This window comes from Crocodylus porosus, unplaced genomic scaffold (genome assembly GCF_001723895.1).
Source record: "Crocodylus porosus isolate Cpor-Errol unplaced genomic scaffold, CroPor_comp1, whole genome shotgun sequence".
Lineage (NCBI taxonomy): Eukaryota > Metazoa > Chordata > Crocodylia > Crocodylidae > Crocodylus > Crocodylus porosus.
Genome location: NW_017728949.1, coordinates 80,741,587 through 80,758,756, shown reverse-complemented (window position 1 = coordinate 80,758,756; position 17,170 = coordinate 80,741,587).

The following is a 17,170-nucleotide window of genomic DNA, read 5'->3' as shown; positions in this document are numbered from 1 at the left end:
CACTTAGCTCAAGCCGCAGAGCTCCTGCTCCTGCGGCAGCCAGAAGGGAACTGTGAGTCAGGCTCCGGCCTAAGCTGTTTATAAAGGCCGGGCCCTGCCCCCTTCTGGCCATGTGACCCACTTGGTTGCCCTGGTAACCCGGCACCTGAGCTGCCTGGGTGATTGGCAGCTCTGCCAATTAGCCTCACAATCACGGGGCACCTCCGTGGCTCCGTGACAGATGGCAAAGATGAATATTGTGTTAGCAGTGTGCCCTTCTTGCAAAAAAGTCAGCTGAGTTGTATTAACAGGATTGTCACATGCAAGTCATAGGAAGTGAGTCTTCCATTTTACTCAGCACTAAAGGAGTCTCACTTGGGGTACAGTGTCCAGTTTTGGGCACTGCTCTTCAAGAAAGATATAGACAAGTTAGAAAAGAGTAGAGAGGAAAGTGACAAAAAGATTAAAGGTATAGAAAACATGATTTGCAAAGAAAGGTTAGCAGAACTGTCATTATTTTGTCTGGAGAAGAGAAAACTAAGGTTGGATTTGCTAAGAGTCTTCAAATACAAAAAGGATTATTATGAAGATGATGATGATTGACTGTTCTTTGTATCCAGGGGGACAGGACAAGTAGTAATTGACTTAAATTGAAACAACAGAAATTGGATATTAGGAAGAACTTTTTGTGAGGGTGGTTAAGCACCAGAACATATTACCAAGAGACTCTGTGGAATCTCCATCAATGGCAATTTCTAAAAGCGGACTAGACAACCACTTAGGGACAATCTAAGTGGCTCTCAATTCAGTGGTGCTCAATCTTCTGGCTGCATAGGCCAGATAAGCAATATGGGGCCAGTTCATGGGCTGTATTGGGCCCCACAGAAGTTGGGGCCCAGGATCCTGCACTGTCCTTGCTCACAGGGATCAGGCTCTGTGTGTTGGGACTGGGCTTGGGGTCCCACTGTGCGTGGGGTCCCACATTGCCTCCACCTGGCCCTATGTACTGGAAGTGGACCACAAGGTCCTTCCCAGGCCCTGCGCTCAAATAGCACCCTGTGCTTCCCTGCGTTTCTCTGCACACCCAACCCAGCATACAAGGCTATGCTATCTGGCCTGTGGCTCCCCATGGGTCCAGAAATTTGGCAGTAGGGGAGAAGTGCCTCTGTTTCCCTGATACCAATTTTTCTGACCCCTGTGGAGCCATGCAGGCTGGACGACCTGGCACTGGGGCACATCTGGTCGACAGGCCAGGAGTTGAGCAGTCCTGATCTATTTCAGTCGGATTAAGTGAGAGGGGGATGTGGTGTATTTTTTACCTTATGGGGAAAGAAAGGGTTTAGAGATGATCATTTTCACTAATGCATGAATTTCTATGGGTGTCACTGAATGCATTTCTAATACTTCCCATTTGTACAGACATCATGATAATCTCACTTCTATACCATGCAGAGGAAATCAGCTTATTAGCACTAGTTCAGCATGAGCTGTAAAATATCAAAAACATCAACACAGTGCTCAGTCTTTGGCAGGGAGAGCATGTTACACATTTTCCTCTCGTTATTAGCAAAAATATCGTCATTCTTTTTAAACTAAGTTTTGTGAAGAACAACTCACTCTTGGTCTGAGAATCTGTCAACTGAAATTTAGCCTGAGGCACATTGTAATGGCTGGGTTAGAATCTGCTCAAAATAGTGTCTGGTAATAGAATAATATAAATTAGACCCTGAAAGTTCTATGAAGTTATTTAATTTATCTATCTTGCCAATGCAGGAATGTTCCCTAGACTACATTTTTTCCAATCCAGTTTTAAATGGCCCAAATCAGTGCATTTCCACATTTTTTACCCCAGGGCAATCCTGCTTTAAAAGATCCTTGCTAGCAATCCCTTCCCAGCCTTAATAATTTTGTTCTTCTCTGTATGTTTTTCAGTGAACTTACTTATATTAGGCATTGTCACAGGCCAGCTGGGCACTGTGAATATATCAGTTTAGTTGCAGACTGACTGAGCACTGCAAATTTATTAGCCACTGGGCTTTTTGATTCAGGATCAAGGAGGTGATGTTGGAAAGGAAAGAAATGACAAGTTTCACTTACAAAAAGGAATGAATTTTATTTATGACAACAAAAGATACAGTTTGCATACATAAATAGTTAATAAAAAGGTTAAGCTAATAAACAGACAACATAACAATACAGATTAAAATTGACAGTGTTAATAAAACAGATAAAGAAATTAACCAAGAGTTCCCACTTGGTTAGTAACTTATTGATAGTCCCTCGGTTAGACGATGCACGTCAAGTTGAATCAGCGAAGTCCGACGTCTCTGAACTGGGCTGCCCGAAGGAGAACTGGTGGAAGCCCCTCAGTCAGGATCTTGTCCTCGCTCTCACAGGGAGTAAGAGAGATCCATGGGGGTATGGGACAGCAACGACCCTTCTGTCCCATTCTTTCCGAGGGTTACTATGATGTGTGTGTTCTTTTATATTCCAATTATGCTAATTTTTAGTTATGTAGATATTCATAATATTGCTGTATAGCTGTTATCCTATGGGGTTAAAAGGTGTTAGAAATTATTATAATAAGTTACTGCCCAAGCTTGGGTTTATCCAATAAGCAAATTGCAACACAGCATCTTCAGGTTTGAAATTAACGTTACCCTGCCTAAATCCAGCCCCTTCAGAACTCTCTGACTATGCTTTTTTGAGATGATCTTTCTTGAAATGTACTGGATAAGCTAGGCAATTGAATCCAGTTTTTATCATCATCAAGGCTAAATTCTGAGTGAGAAAGAACTATTAGGTCAGCTAATTTCACAGCTATAGCTTTGTCTTTGAGGCCTAGTCGTTCCAGAAACAGTTACAAGTTACATTTGAGGATTACAAAAATACAAGCTTCATATTAGACAAAAGTTCCAAATGCCTCCAAGAAGCATATATTTATTGCTTATTAATTTCTTTGGTTCTGGCCATCACAGGTTAAGGTTAATAGAATGTAATGTAGTATTTTAGGTCCTCATCAGTGCTGCATAGAAAGAAACTATCATTGTCTGGTTTTAAGTGTGTTCTTTTCATTCAGTACCAGTCAATTCCTGGCTTATATACACCTCCGAGATCACCTAAATCCTTGAGAACCTTGAAGTTTTACAAGACATGAATTGATTTCAGAAGAGGGAGAAATAAAGCTTAAATAACAAAGGTTCAGAACAAGCAAGCAATAAACCCATAGGAAAAAAGCAATCACAAAATCTAATCCAGGTAATGAGATAAGAATCCATAGTCTCTGTTTAAACCATACATAACACAATCTAGTCTGTGGATGATTTATTGTTCTGCAACTTCCCGTTCAAATTGGTTTTTTAAGTTGTGGTGCCTAAGAGCCACTACCCTGAGGGTCAGGACCGGAACATCCAGGGAGATTAGTGTTCTGCCATGGGCCTGTGCATCTTTCTGCAGCCGATGTCAGATCAGTTTTCATTCATTTTTATACATGGGGATCACTCCATCTATCCAATGTAGACAGAAGAGGGGTACTGTAAGCAGATGATGGTATATATGATGATGGTATACATGATATTAGTCAAGGTCCAGATGAATGAATGTCAGATGTTATAATCTGTGTTATATGGGTGTGCAAAACAAACTGTATTAGATTCAGATTTGGATTCAACCTGAATCGGGGGACAGTGATTCAATTAATTGATTTGGATCACTGTCCCAATTCAATTCGGCCAACTCCAAATCTGAAGATTTGACGCTGATTCAGAGAATCAGAGATTCAGCCATAACACAACACAACTTTAAATGTGTTTTCTACATATCTCGAGGTACCAGGAGATGTATATATAATATCTACAATTCGGCAAGATTCGATTATTCAAATTTATTACAGCTAATATGGTGTTTGCTAGAAGGTTATCAATGGAGCCCAGTTTCATTACAAAAATCTGTGGAGCCTTTTCTGGCTGGGGAACTGGCTCCATGGTCAGACACAGAGGGTGGTGGTTGACAGAAGTCATTCGTCATGCTGCCCTGTGACTAGTGGGGTCTCTCAAGGCTCTGTTCTTGGGCCAACACTATTCAACATCTTCATTAATGATGTGGAACCTGGTATCAGAAGCGGACTAGCCAAGTTCACTGATGACACCAAACTCTGGGGTAAAGCGTCAGCACTTGAAGATAGGAGGGCGATCCAGGCTGACCTTGACAGGCTCAGGACATGTGTGGATGAGAACCTGATGGTGTTTAACACTGAAAAATGCAAGGTTCTCCACCTTGGGAAGAAAAACCCACAGCATGCTTATAGGCTTGGCAGTGGTACACTGGCTAGCACTTCAGATGAAAAGGACTTGGGGGTCACGATTGACCACAAGATGAACATGAGCCTTCAATGTGATGCTGTGGCCAGTAAAGTGAGCAAAACGCTGGCTTGCATCTATAGATGCTTCTCAAGCAAATCCCAGAATGTCATTTTCACATTGTACTCGGCCTTGGTGAGGCCACAGCTGGAGTTTTGGGCTCCGCAATTCAAAAAGGATGTGGAGAAGCTTGAGAGAATGCAGAGGAGAGCCACACGCATGATCAGAGGCCAGAAAAACCACCCTTATGATAACAGGCTGAGAGCTATAGGACACTTCAGCCTGGAAAAGCGAAGGCTTAGGGGTGACCTGGTGGCTGGAATAGACTGCTGCCGGAGGTGGTTCAAGCACCTACTTTGAACACCTTCAAAAGAAATTTGGATGTTTATGTTGCTGGGATCCTATGACCCCAGCTGACTTCCTGCCCCTGGAGAGGGGGCTGGAGTTGGTGATCTTCCGAGGTCCCTTCCAGCCCAAATGTCTATGAAATCTATGAAACAGCTGGCAGCTGCAGTAGCACAGGACAGAGTCAATATAGCCAAAATCTTCCTCTGTGATGGGGACAATGCCAAAGATAATTGGGCACCCTGGGTTGCCAGATCTGTGGATCTCAGGGAATAAGTAAAAGTTGCCTGGGTTCCTGGGAGGTGGAAGCAGTAAAGCTCTCTTGTATTTCCAGAGATGGATCCAATTCCTTCTGGTATTATGTCATATATATCTATGATTTAGTTAGTCTGTAAGGTGAAAATATACCCTGCCTTCTGCCTGACTTCAGACTCCCATGGCTAACTACCTCTGTCCATTATCATAAAAGCCACACTTAAATACCATGCTTTGAAGGTGACATGAACAAAAAATTGGGAAACTTCCAATGGCTTCAGCTGATAAAGAAAGTTAGGAGGGAAAACCAGCATTAAAGCAACTGAAAAATGTCCTTTTCTTTTATATTGTTAGAAAACAATAGTTGTTTCCTTATGCCCAGAGGTCATTTGTCTGATCATGAAAGCCTGCAGGCTACTGAGACTACAGTATATTATGTGGAATATTATGTCATATGGATTTCAAAGCTTGTTTCTGTCAATATTTTTACTAAGACCCTCTGGAATCCATTGTACTTGTGGCAGCATTCAGCATCTGTGGCTTAAGTAAATTACATATATTCATTTGTTTGTAGCTCATCTTTTACCTACGGGGTAAAAAGATGTTTCTGTTGGGAAGATTCCTGTCAAACCCTCACCACAGCTTTAATACAAACCAAATAATTACATAATTCATCCTAGAATTTAATCATTTGACCCTAGGTGGGCAGAAGGCAGAACACAGTTTGAAAACAAGCAAGATAATAGTTACTTGCACTTTTTCCTAGCAAAGACATATCTTCAACAGTTCAATAAATCTTGCCTTCTCTATCTTTCAGTCAGACTTCAGAAACTCTTCCCTGCCAATATCAAGGCAGAATCAAAGTCTCTTCAAGTTTTATATTTTGCTTACCCAAAAATTGTTTCATTTCCCTCTCAAACCTACTTTTATCAAAACCAGGAAAAGTAACATGTTTTCACCTCATCACCAAACAAGAGTGACCTGAGGTTCCTATTCTGAAAACATAAGTTTAAGTTCCATATCTTTCAGTAGGACAATCCTGAATATAAATGTATATTTTCTGTTAGTATCTCCATTAAGTTTGTACTAATAGGTAGTGTGGTGGCTGGAACTATGCACTAAAGCCAGGGACCTCAGGGGCACCTCCGAGTACCCCAGGATATTGTGCGGGGATCCCGGGAGCTGCAGCAGACTTACTAGAAAAAAGCCCAGAGCCAGGGCAGGAGCAGCATGTGATGACACTGCACAGGCTCTTAAAGAGTCTGTCTAACAAGTTTGGTGGTGCTGGGCTGATGTTATCAGTCTCTTGTGGTGCCATGGGGCATTTAAAAAGGCCAGACAATGGCCAAGAAAAAGGGGGAGAGGATGCAGGGCAGAGGGACTCCGGGACCAGAACCACTCGGAACATCCAAGCAGCAGAGCCATTCCAGGACAGCCACGCCCGGGTGGAGCTAAAACGGGGTCAGCATAAAAAAGCCGGGAGCACCCCAATGACAGGGCTGCTCCAAGTACACTTTCTTTCCTTTATTCTCATTTTCTGTTTCCAGTTTTGTGTTGAAGCCAAAGCAAAGGGAAGGTGATAGGGCTGAGAAGGGCTGGCTGAAGCCTTATAGCCAGACCCACGCCTCAATCTCCAGCTGAGTTGATGGAGGCCAGCAGCAATGAGTCTTGAGAAGATTTCTTTCTTAATTTATTACTATCATTATTATTAGTTAACACGCTGATGCAGGGGCTGTGACCATTATGAGGAACAGAGTGCCATCTCTGTACTGTAGTATGGGCAACGGGCTGTGAACCAGACACCAAGACAAGCCTGGGAAAAGAACAACATACAGCCAATCCCCAAGGAGTTGACCTATAGGCCAGAGAAGGCAGCAGCTGTCTGCAAAATCTCCACATGTATGGTTGGCAAGTGGAAGGGGTATAGGGGAGGCAGAGCCCCAAAGTTAGCCACACTGGAAATGTGAGTACTAACCATACCAGGCAGGAGGTTACAGCACTGAACCACTCCTTATAGACTCATATATTTATAGATTGTTAGGGCCTGGAAGGGACCTTGCAGATCATCAGTCCATCCCTCCCGCCCCCCAATCTAGGCAGGAAGACAACTGGGGTTAGGTTATGACCCAAACCCATCAGCATCTGCCTGCAGTGCACCTCATGTTTCGTGGATGGCTTCCCCCCTCTCTCCACCTTCAGCACTTCACACTGTTTTACTGTTTGCTTGCTTGCTTGCTGCGGTTGCTTCACCTGCTGCCAGCAGCTTCTTTGCGACTCCCACTGGCCTGCTGAGTCAACAGAAAGGGTCTTCCCTTGCTGGGATGATTAATAGGGAGAACAGCTTGGGGCGGCACCAGCTCAATACAGCAGACACCGCTGGAGGGCAGGAGGCAGAGGCCATGCAGGGCAAGGAGGGATGCCCTGTGAATAAGCCAGAGGGAAGCTTCCCTTCTTTTGGCCTCCGCCCTGAGCCTCCAACACCAGGCACCAGTGTACAGGTGGGATAACATTGCCTGATACCATTGCCATACCCCAACAGGCAGGGCAGCCTGGTGCAGCTAGGCATCATGAGGTATCCTCTCAAAGCTAGGGCAGTGTCAGGGATGTGGATCCATATAGCCCTGCAGAACAGTGCTGAGCAAGAAGCAATTGTTCAGGCTTCCTTGAAGACCTCTGTTGCAACATGGGACCACTAGCCAGTCACACAGTCATGGAATCATAGAAAAGTAGGGCTGGAAGGGACCTCCTTGAAGCAAATTTCCATCAAAAAGTGGCAGGTGAGCCCTGCTTGGGAACAGGGAGGCACTCACGAGACCAGAGCCTACAGCATGGAGACTTGACAGGTTGATATAGAGCTTTATGCATCTGCAAGATACACAGCACTTATGTATACATAAATTCCTAGATTGAACTTCAGTTGCCTATGTACAAAGCTTAGGAGAGGCTGCACACATCTTACACTGGCATGAATTTTTCCAATGACAACGTAGCTAAAAAACAGCAGGTTTTTGCAACAGAACCAATGTGTTATTTATACGCACAGAGTTAAACTCATGAATACATTTTTGCTTGCATAGGAAACAATATGAAGCATCATATAACCTCAAACAGGAACATTTGGTTATCTACTAAATATGGAAGTCCATGGTTCAAGACCACTGACTACAGTATCATTTAACATGTTGCTACAGCAGCAGTAAAGTCTAATGTTTTTTCATTTTAATTCATGAACCTAAGGTTAAATTTGGAGGAAAATTATCCTGGTAGGCCTGTACTGTCCAGACTATGTTTATCCCATAAATTAAAGAACTTTACTCTTCATATGGTAGTTAATCCCATACTCTTTCAAACATACCAACATAAAACAATAGAGGAAAAATAAGAAATGGGACTAAAAATATGAAAACTCACTTACACTTCACCTGATTCCTTCAGTATAGTCATGTTTTCACAGGAAATCACTGGCAAACCTGAAGACAAAATTACCCTTTACCCATACTCTGATACCCTGAAACCTTAGGCTCTAACTTATTTCAAGGAGCCAGAATCAGTCCCTGATTTCTAATGAAATTTCCAGTCAGTTTACTGAAGAACAAGTGTCCTGTAGGACCTGATCCAGAGCCAGGTAAGACTAGCATTGATTTCAGCAGACTTTGAATGAAGCCCATGGCAGCAACCGTCTGGAACTGTAACATCACCAGGAAGACTGATATTACTTCTAAAATTTATGGTGCTTCAATAGGGTAGGTGGTAGAAAGGAAGAGGCTTTATCCCTTCAATATTTGCATTTAACCTTCCTTTGCTAAGCGGTTTTTATTATTGCATGTTTCATGTGAAACTTTATTCATTTTAAAAGCAGGGGGAAAACATATTAAAGCAAACTAGAAGCCAGAGGAAGAAACAGACAAGTTTCCTCAAGTGTAGTCTGCCAAGGCATCAGCACTAGTGCTGTAAGCCAACTCATCTGTGGTAATAACCCTCCCGCTCTATTTTTTCTCTCTCCTGGGGCAGTATGGTGACCTCCTTTATGAGAAACTCCCCTACTCCAGGGAAATTCCAATCCAAACCATAGCAATGCTGTTATTTCTTCATTTTGTGTGCCACATGAAGAGTGAGGGCTATTTAGAAACCATCTGTGAATACGGTAAAGCTAATCAAAGTATTTTTCTCCTAAATAAACTACAAAAAAATGTAACTGTTAACAGAGAATCCCTTATTTATTATACCTTTGGCCAAAATCAGTTGTGGCATAGGCATAACACTTACAGCTGTAGTTAGTTTATTCTTAAATTCTCAAGCTTATTTAACAAAGACCTGAACTTTTTGTAGACTATTTAAAATAAAGTTAGAAGCATTATGCTTTTTCTGCCAAAATTCAATATGTGAAAAGCACACTATAAATGCCATATTATGGTGCCACTTTTGTGTTATTGTGCTACTTTAATTTCACATGTACTAAATTCTTGTAGCCTTTGTTGTCTGACAACAGGATGTCCCTTTGTGAATACATTGCTACAGCTTATCAATTGCACTGCAAGTACAGTTTCTACAAAGGAAATGAAAAGGCAAACAGTCAAATAATGTTCCTTTCAAATAAACTCTCTCTACAATGTGATTGCTACAATTTCTAAAGAAGGCACAACAATTTAAATACAAATAAATCGTGCCTTTCTTCAGGGAAGGAACTTATCAAGATTCTAAATTTCGAGTGTGCGCCTGAGGGAGAAGAGCTGTTCTCCGCAATGTTTTTGAACTAAAAAAATGGAACCTGGTAGAATAGGTCTTGTCGAGAAAGTGTCTAAATGATAGTGCCATCATGTACGAGACTTGAGACAATTTGGTTATTCCTAATACGTGATAATGCTACTGAATTATTAACATTTAATGATCTTTAATGAGATGACTATTTATAATTGCTATTGAATATTTCAGGTGCTATAAAAAGGTGTTAATAGCAGATCTGTGTTTTAGATACATTTTAGATGCCTCCCTAATCAATGTGCATACAGTTATCATACTAAAATCTTATTCAGAATCTTTCACTGTGACAAATGCATAATAGATGAGTACAACTTAGAATAACTAGTACAACAGCCACTGAGTTTCCAACAAAATGAATCTCTTCAATTCCGTGTTACATTAAGGGGAGATTAATGTTGCAGTTTTAAGCATTAAGTAGCTATTTAATTACTACTTTAAGTTTTGTGAATTGTTATCTCTATGCCCTTGTCTCACAATGTTTAGAGCATACATACAGTGCTTAATTACATGAGTACATATCTTTTCAAATAGCAGCTTACAGCATACCAACATTTACATCAATCTATAGTATTACTTTACTACAGCAGCTTGTAAAGTCTATCCCTCGGTAGAAATAGAGAACAGCTCAATTTAGAATGAAGAAATATATTCTCAAATGTAGCCTTCAGGGACAATTTCTTCATATTATTAATGAGGTGTGACTTCATGAAAATAGTATGTGAATCTTGGCATGAGTATGTGAGTTTACACAGTAAGGAAGAGATTTTCAAAGGCACAAAGTGAGGGACTGCTTTATATTAACCCCAAACCTTACTGGATGTGGCATGTCTAAGCTGACCATTGAGCATTTGGAAAAAGTTCCCACTACCAAAACTATATACACAGGGCCAGATATTGAGTCCTCAGCATTCTCAAAGTTGTATATGGTTTCAGAAGAACTAGGCCACAGTTAGCTTCCCTGATAAGGGCTTCATGTTTTCAGTAATGTACTCAGCCACTCCTACCACAAGCATTATGGACAAATATTCAAGGAAGTCCTTTGGTCTTTACTGCAAGGGCATTAGCTACAAAGGGGGAAAAATCTACAAAAAGCTTTTCATAATCCAGACTAAAAATCATGATTGGACCCTTTCTCTGGAGGACAGGGTCATGCTTTAATTAAAGAAAAGTCTTGTTCCACATTCCAAAAGGCATTCATTTACATACATCCTTACATTTGCCTTCTGCTTAGATACCTATTTAAAAGGTAAAATGTTCTACTGATAAGAAAAAAGTATCTAGCATCAGCTGGCAAACACTATTCCTTAGTGTTTTAAGATAAATATAACTAACAAAATATGGACAGTTAAATTATACTTGGGAAAAGCAGTGTTCTTTAGAACTATTGAAAATCAAGAATATTAATGATTTGTAATAATTCAAGTATAACCTGTTTTAAAGACCCATTTAAGTAAAATACATCTCAGCTACAACCAGCACATTGATCTTATCCATTAGTTCATCAGAGAGAAAGGGAGTCCTTGTGTATAATGACAATTTTTTTGAACAGGCCCTGCAGTTAGATTTAATAACACACTCACAGCTAGTCATTCCTATTTTCAATCATCAGTTTTTATGCTTACTCAGATAGAGTTGCATAATCAAAACATTTCTGAGCTCCCATATTGTAACTATCCTTTAGTAGAACTTTTCATTGACAAAAGTAAAAGCCTTATAATATGGAAGGCAAAAGATATTTTCAGTCAGTAAGTCTGAAAAGAGCCTGGCACAAGTCTGGAATGGACTGCTACGCTGAACAGAGTGGGCCAGGCACCCTTGGTACAGTTGACAAAATTACATGGTCACTGGAGGAAATGCAATACAGGATTTATTTATGTAAGAGGCAAGAATTCTTATGGGTGATATCTTTTATTGGAAATAAAGGATGTAGGCATCAAACAGATACTGCAGTGCCTAACTGGCAGATGTGTTGCCCTTAGACTGGAGTGCTGAATTCTGCAATAGTCTGTTCCTGAAAACTAGGAGATGACACTGTCACACAAAGTAGTGTCCAGTTCTGGGTGCCGCACTTCAAAAAAGACATGGAGAATCTTGAGAGTGCCCAGAGAAGGGCCACAAGAATGATTCAGGGCTTGGAGACAAAGACTTATAAGGAAGACTAAGGGATCTGGGACTGTTCAGTCTGGGGAACAGAAGACTGAGGGGGGACTTGGTGGATGTCTATAAGTATGTAAAGGGTGAATTTTGGGAGCTGGGAGAAAAACTATTCACTAGGGTGCCCCAAGGGAGGACAAGGAACAATGGCCATGAACTGTTAGAGGATGGTTTCAGGTTGGATGTAAGGAAGAACTTCTTTACAGTAAGGGTGACCAGAATCTGGAATAGACTTCCCAAGGAGGTGGTGCAGTCCCCAACCTTCAAGTCTCGAAGAGGAGATTGGACAGACACCTTGCTGGGATCATTTGATCTCAGCAGTATTCCTACCCAGAGCAGGGGGGTTGGACTTGATGATCTTTCGAGGTCCCTTCAAGCCCTTAATTTCTATGATTTCTCTGATGGTCCTACCTAAGAAAGGTGATAAAAAATACAGTTAGACAATTACTTGGATATAATGCTCTTAGGCATTGGCTGACCTATGTTTGCTTCAAGAGGAAGAAAAGCCATGTGTATTTTCTAAGCAGTTTTATCTGCATTAGGTACAACCCTCTCACCATTCTGTTCATGTAGCAGATCTCCTCCTAGGAAAAGGAGAGGTGACAACATTGACAGTAGTCTCAGTCACCAGAGCACTAGAGCCAAGCACAGATTACTGCTCCACATGCTTTGCAGTCTGCACATCAAAGAGAACAGAACGTGGTTGGGCAAGCGAAGATGCTAGCTCAGCAGAGGTTATATATGAAGGTTAATATAACAAGCTACATAATCTTTTCTAGAGACCCTCTTCTCTCCCACTCTCCCTATGTCATGGAAGGTAGCGTGGGCAGGTGGAATGCCACCATCTTTTTATATATGGCTCAAAATGAACCCTACGAATTAATTATGAATGTTATGGTAGTTTCTTTCTCTTTTAAAATAAATCAGCTGTTCTCTCTTTTTTGTCTTACTATGAAAACAACTTTTCCTTCATTATCTAATTTTTCCAGTGCAAGTTTGTTTTTGAATACCAAAAACTCACATGGTCTAGAAAGTACTGTTAGAATCTGTGTATGTTATACCCAAGTTTTTAAAAAGGCATTTCAGCTTTTTACTGGTAGGGATAAGCTTTTTACTGTGTTGAGATCTCCTGTACAGGATCTCTTACATAAAGCAAATCCCTCCATTGTAAAGAATAAACTATGATTATTTTGGGCCTTATTAGCTTTCCCCAACTGAACCAAGATTCAAATAATACTGTAGTCCTTTAGCACGATCATTCTTTTCCCTTGTGTCCCTTCCAAATCAATTTTAGTGATAGTAAGGGAAGAAAGCAAAAAGCACTTATGTCAAGCTTTATTCTAGGGAGCTTGCCACTAGAGTGTCTGAGTGCTGACTTTCATCCAAGAAATAAACCTAAGAATTAGACAATGGCTATTTCTTCAGCTAGTGCAGATGGGGGAGTATTTGCCATAATATAAGCATAAATAAACAAAACATGAAATCCTTATATATACCTCCTGCACAATGCTTGAGGCAAGTGATGTACTAAAGGTTTTATGAAGCCCTCTGCTCTCAAAAGAAAAGGAGAAACAGGCCCCAAAAGCTGTTTCTCATTTGTAATTGTCCTGTAGGTTAAAGGCAGTAGAGAGGGGCAGGGAACTAAGTAGGATCAATTCAAAAGAAGTATTAGGAAAGCTGCCGGTCCTCTAAAAGCAGAGAAAAACTTATGGGAGAGCAGAAGGACAGAGACCAGGGCTTAGATAATGCCTAAGTACTATATAGGATGTAACTGGTTGAATCATAGAAAAGCGGGATGGGAAAGGGACCTTCAGAGGCCATCATGTCCAACACTCCCCCCGCCATACACCTGCCGCATGAGGCAGGATAATCCCTATCCAAACCACAAATAAATTGTCTAACCTATTAGCAACATTAAAGTCAACCCTGACACAAGCAAAAGACATAACACCCTGGCCTGTCACAGTGACGGAGGCTGACAATGACAACAACAGAAGACTTACTATTTGTAAGCCCATTAGGTAGAGCACTCATTGGTAACCGAGAGTATGTTGCATACAGGTACCCATTACTGTAGTACTCCTAAACTTTCCCTTTTCTTGTCCTCTTTGTCTGACTAACACAATCCATTTTAAGACAAGCCACACCTTACTTTAACAGCACAAATAATAAGTAGCATTTCTCTCAGTCTTCTCAAAAGATGTAGTCTAACCCACAGCAAATGCAGACTGTAAATAAAGTGATCCATTTTATGTAAACTAAATAAAACCCACACACTTAATAAAAGAAGAAAAACAATCCTGAACTATACATGTATGGAGTCTGGCTGTCCTAATTAAGTCTCAAATCCACTTAATTTTCTCTCTCTCTCTCTCTCTCTCTCTCTCTCACTCTATCTGCACAAAAACTAAGTGCTGCTTGGCAACTGTTTATTTTATATCCTGGAGTGGGTTGTAGCATCCCTTTGCTTTTAAGGGGTACTGATTATTTTTTTCTGAAGGATTCAGATAGCTTTTCTTTTTCAGCTCACTGAAAACATTGACTAGTGTGGAACAAAGCAGAAGAAAAATAGCTAATATTTTAAATATGCAAAGAAAAATAATGAAGACCAGGTAGAAAAAAATATACTTAGGGATTTAGGTTGAATATAGGTGCCTAAAGTTGAAAACTGCAACTCTAGGATCAGTGCCAAGGAGTGGGGTTGAACAAAGGGCAGCGAACAATCAAAACGGTGGCTGCCCATCATTCCTTTCCCCTCCCCCTGTCCCAGGCCAGCTGGGCACTGTGAGTATATCAGTTTAGTTCCAGCACACTAACTGCTAGGCTGTTAGTACCCCTCTTCCTTCTTGTTGTGCTTTGTGCAATGCCACATCCTGTATGTAGCAGGCTTACCTTTCAGAGCTTGGGTTGAGTCCCAGGCTTGAGGTCCTACTGTTTTGACTGGTAGACCCCATCCACCAATTAGGAGGCAGCAAGGGAAATAAAGTCACGCTTCTTTCCTGAGGGGGGAGGGGGAGAGGAGCTCCCCCAGATCTGATTGAAGACTACAAACTATCAGGTCTGGAAGACTTCAGGGGCGGAGCCCTGGAGCATATAAAAGGAGCCGCGTGCCCAGCACGAGGGAGACGTGTCAGGGACAGAGAAGAGAGAAGAGCGGGGCTTAGTAGACCTAAGGAGAGCTGCTCAGCAGGGCAAAGCAGTAGCTCAGGAAGAGCCCCTGAAGACTTGTATCAGCAGGGAGTGGCAGACGGCTCCAGCAGTTAGGGTCTTGGTGCACAGCACAGCGCATGGCGTCCGACCCTGGGAGCTGCATGAGGCTGCTCAGGTCTGCAACCTCTGGCATGCCACCAGGAACATGGTGCACAGTCCGTGTACAGAGCAGGATCTTTGGAGCCCCTTGAGCAGCTCAGGTCCACAACCCCCAGCATGAGGCTGGGAGCTCAGTGCAGGAGGGTGAGAGATCCTAGGAGCCGCTCGAGGTGGCTCAGGACAGAAGCTCAGTGCCGACGATGCTGCCCAGAAGATCTGGGAACAGACCAAGCCCCAGTGCTGCACAAGGCTGTCCGGGCCTCCAACCCACATTGCAAGGCAAAGCGCCCACTACACTCAACGGTGCATGTGGCCCTAAGCCTGGCTGGTGGCAGCAGAGTCAGGTGGCAGGAAAGTCCAGCAGGAAACGGAGCTTGACCTGGAGAACAGGAGGCAACCCTCCAGGACTGTGGAATAGTAAGTTACCCTGGAGAGAGGGTCCCAACAGGGGAGGGACCCCCCAGCATTGTGAAGAAGCACCATATGGGCCACTCCTGGGTGACAGCAGGGGGAGCTTAGGAGTTTTGGGGGTCTCCCTCTCCTTTTTTTTCCCCCACCTTCTTTTCTGTAGTGGTACCTTAGGAGTGGGGCCCCGGGCCTGGAGGGCACCCAGGTAGTCTAAGGATTGCTGGTTATATTTGTAGACTGTGCCTTATAGTTTATGTGAATAAGCTGAATAAATAGTTTGTATATTAATAGAGTTATAAGGTTGCCTGATCAATATCCTTTGTTCTGGGTTGTTCTATTGTTCATCTGTATTTTTAAATAATAGTGTGTGTGTGTGTGTGTGTGTGTGTGTATGTGTGTGTGTGTGTATGCTATAGGGTTTATTGTTTTGTAAACTGTACATAAGTTATGCCCTTACCGTTTAATGGCTTTGTTGTAATAATAAATTTGTATACAGTTAAGTAATTGATTGTCTGGGCTTGACTCTATAGAGGACAGAGGTGGCTGCTGGGCTGTTGTGTCCCTCCGTAACACACTGCCCTGCAATAATTCCCTCAACTGGAGAGGGAAGTACATAGCTGTGTACGCCCAGGCTACATGTATACATTCTGAACATACTTACTGGATAAAGCTACTCATCCTATCAAGACAAATGAGTGACTGTCTAGTCTGAGAATTTCTCTGGGGATTGAACACAGCATGTATTTGGGTGACTGTGTGCATACACAGTGCCAGAAGTTTAGTTGTGCAAGGGCCTTTATAAGCAGCAAATAAAGGACCTAGGAAACTTTAAGATGGAAAACCTAAAATTTGGACTTAAGAATTCAATGGCATTTTAGGCACCTGTATTCTTTTGTGGATGTATGCGACTTTGCTCAGGGTCTATAGGATGTCTGGGCTGGTGCTGGAATCGCATGCGAATCCTGTGCGAGTCACATTAGCACTCTTATCATACTTCCTGTCCAAACAAATATCTGTAGGCAGTTCTGTTGTTTGCCAAAAATTCTATGTATTCACATTTAATCACTGAAATTTATTGCATCATTATGACTGTCATCCTCCAAAGAAATCAGACCCTAAATTTATTATTTTAAAACCAAGTACATAATGCGCTCCTCCATCTGTATTCTTTCTCTCCATCTCTCTCAGTCTCTCCCTCCCACAAAGTTTGTACCAACAAAAGTGAAAAATGCATGACAAACTTTTCTTCAACTTACATTAGTGAAGACTTCGACAAAAACATGAGGTATGACCTGCTCTCACATCTCTATAGAGAATATATGTGAGAAATTTCTCAGTAAAGGAGAAAGGACTGAAGTGCCTTGTCCTACAGAAGACAAAATGGAATTGTTTTATAGTATCACATCTTCTAACATAACTAACTTAGTACTTCTGGCACCCTATCTCTATTTCTATAGGTATTTTCATACACGAGATCACCAAAAGATACAGTTCTCAGTCTCTGATCACTGCTCCCAAGATTTTAAATTTTCTTTTTACTTCCCTTGCTTAAAGCACTACATTTTCCCTTTTTTCTCTCCCTTCTCCCTCCATGTATTTAT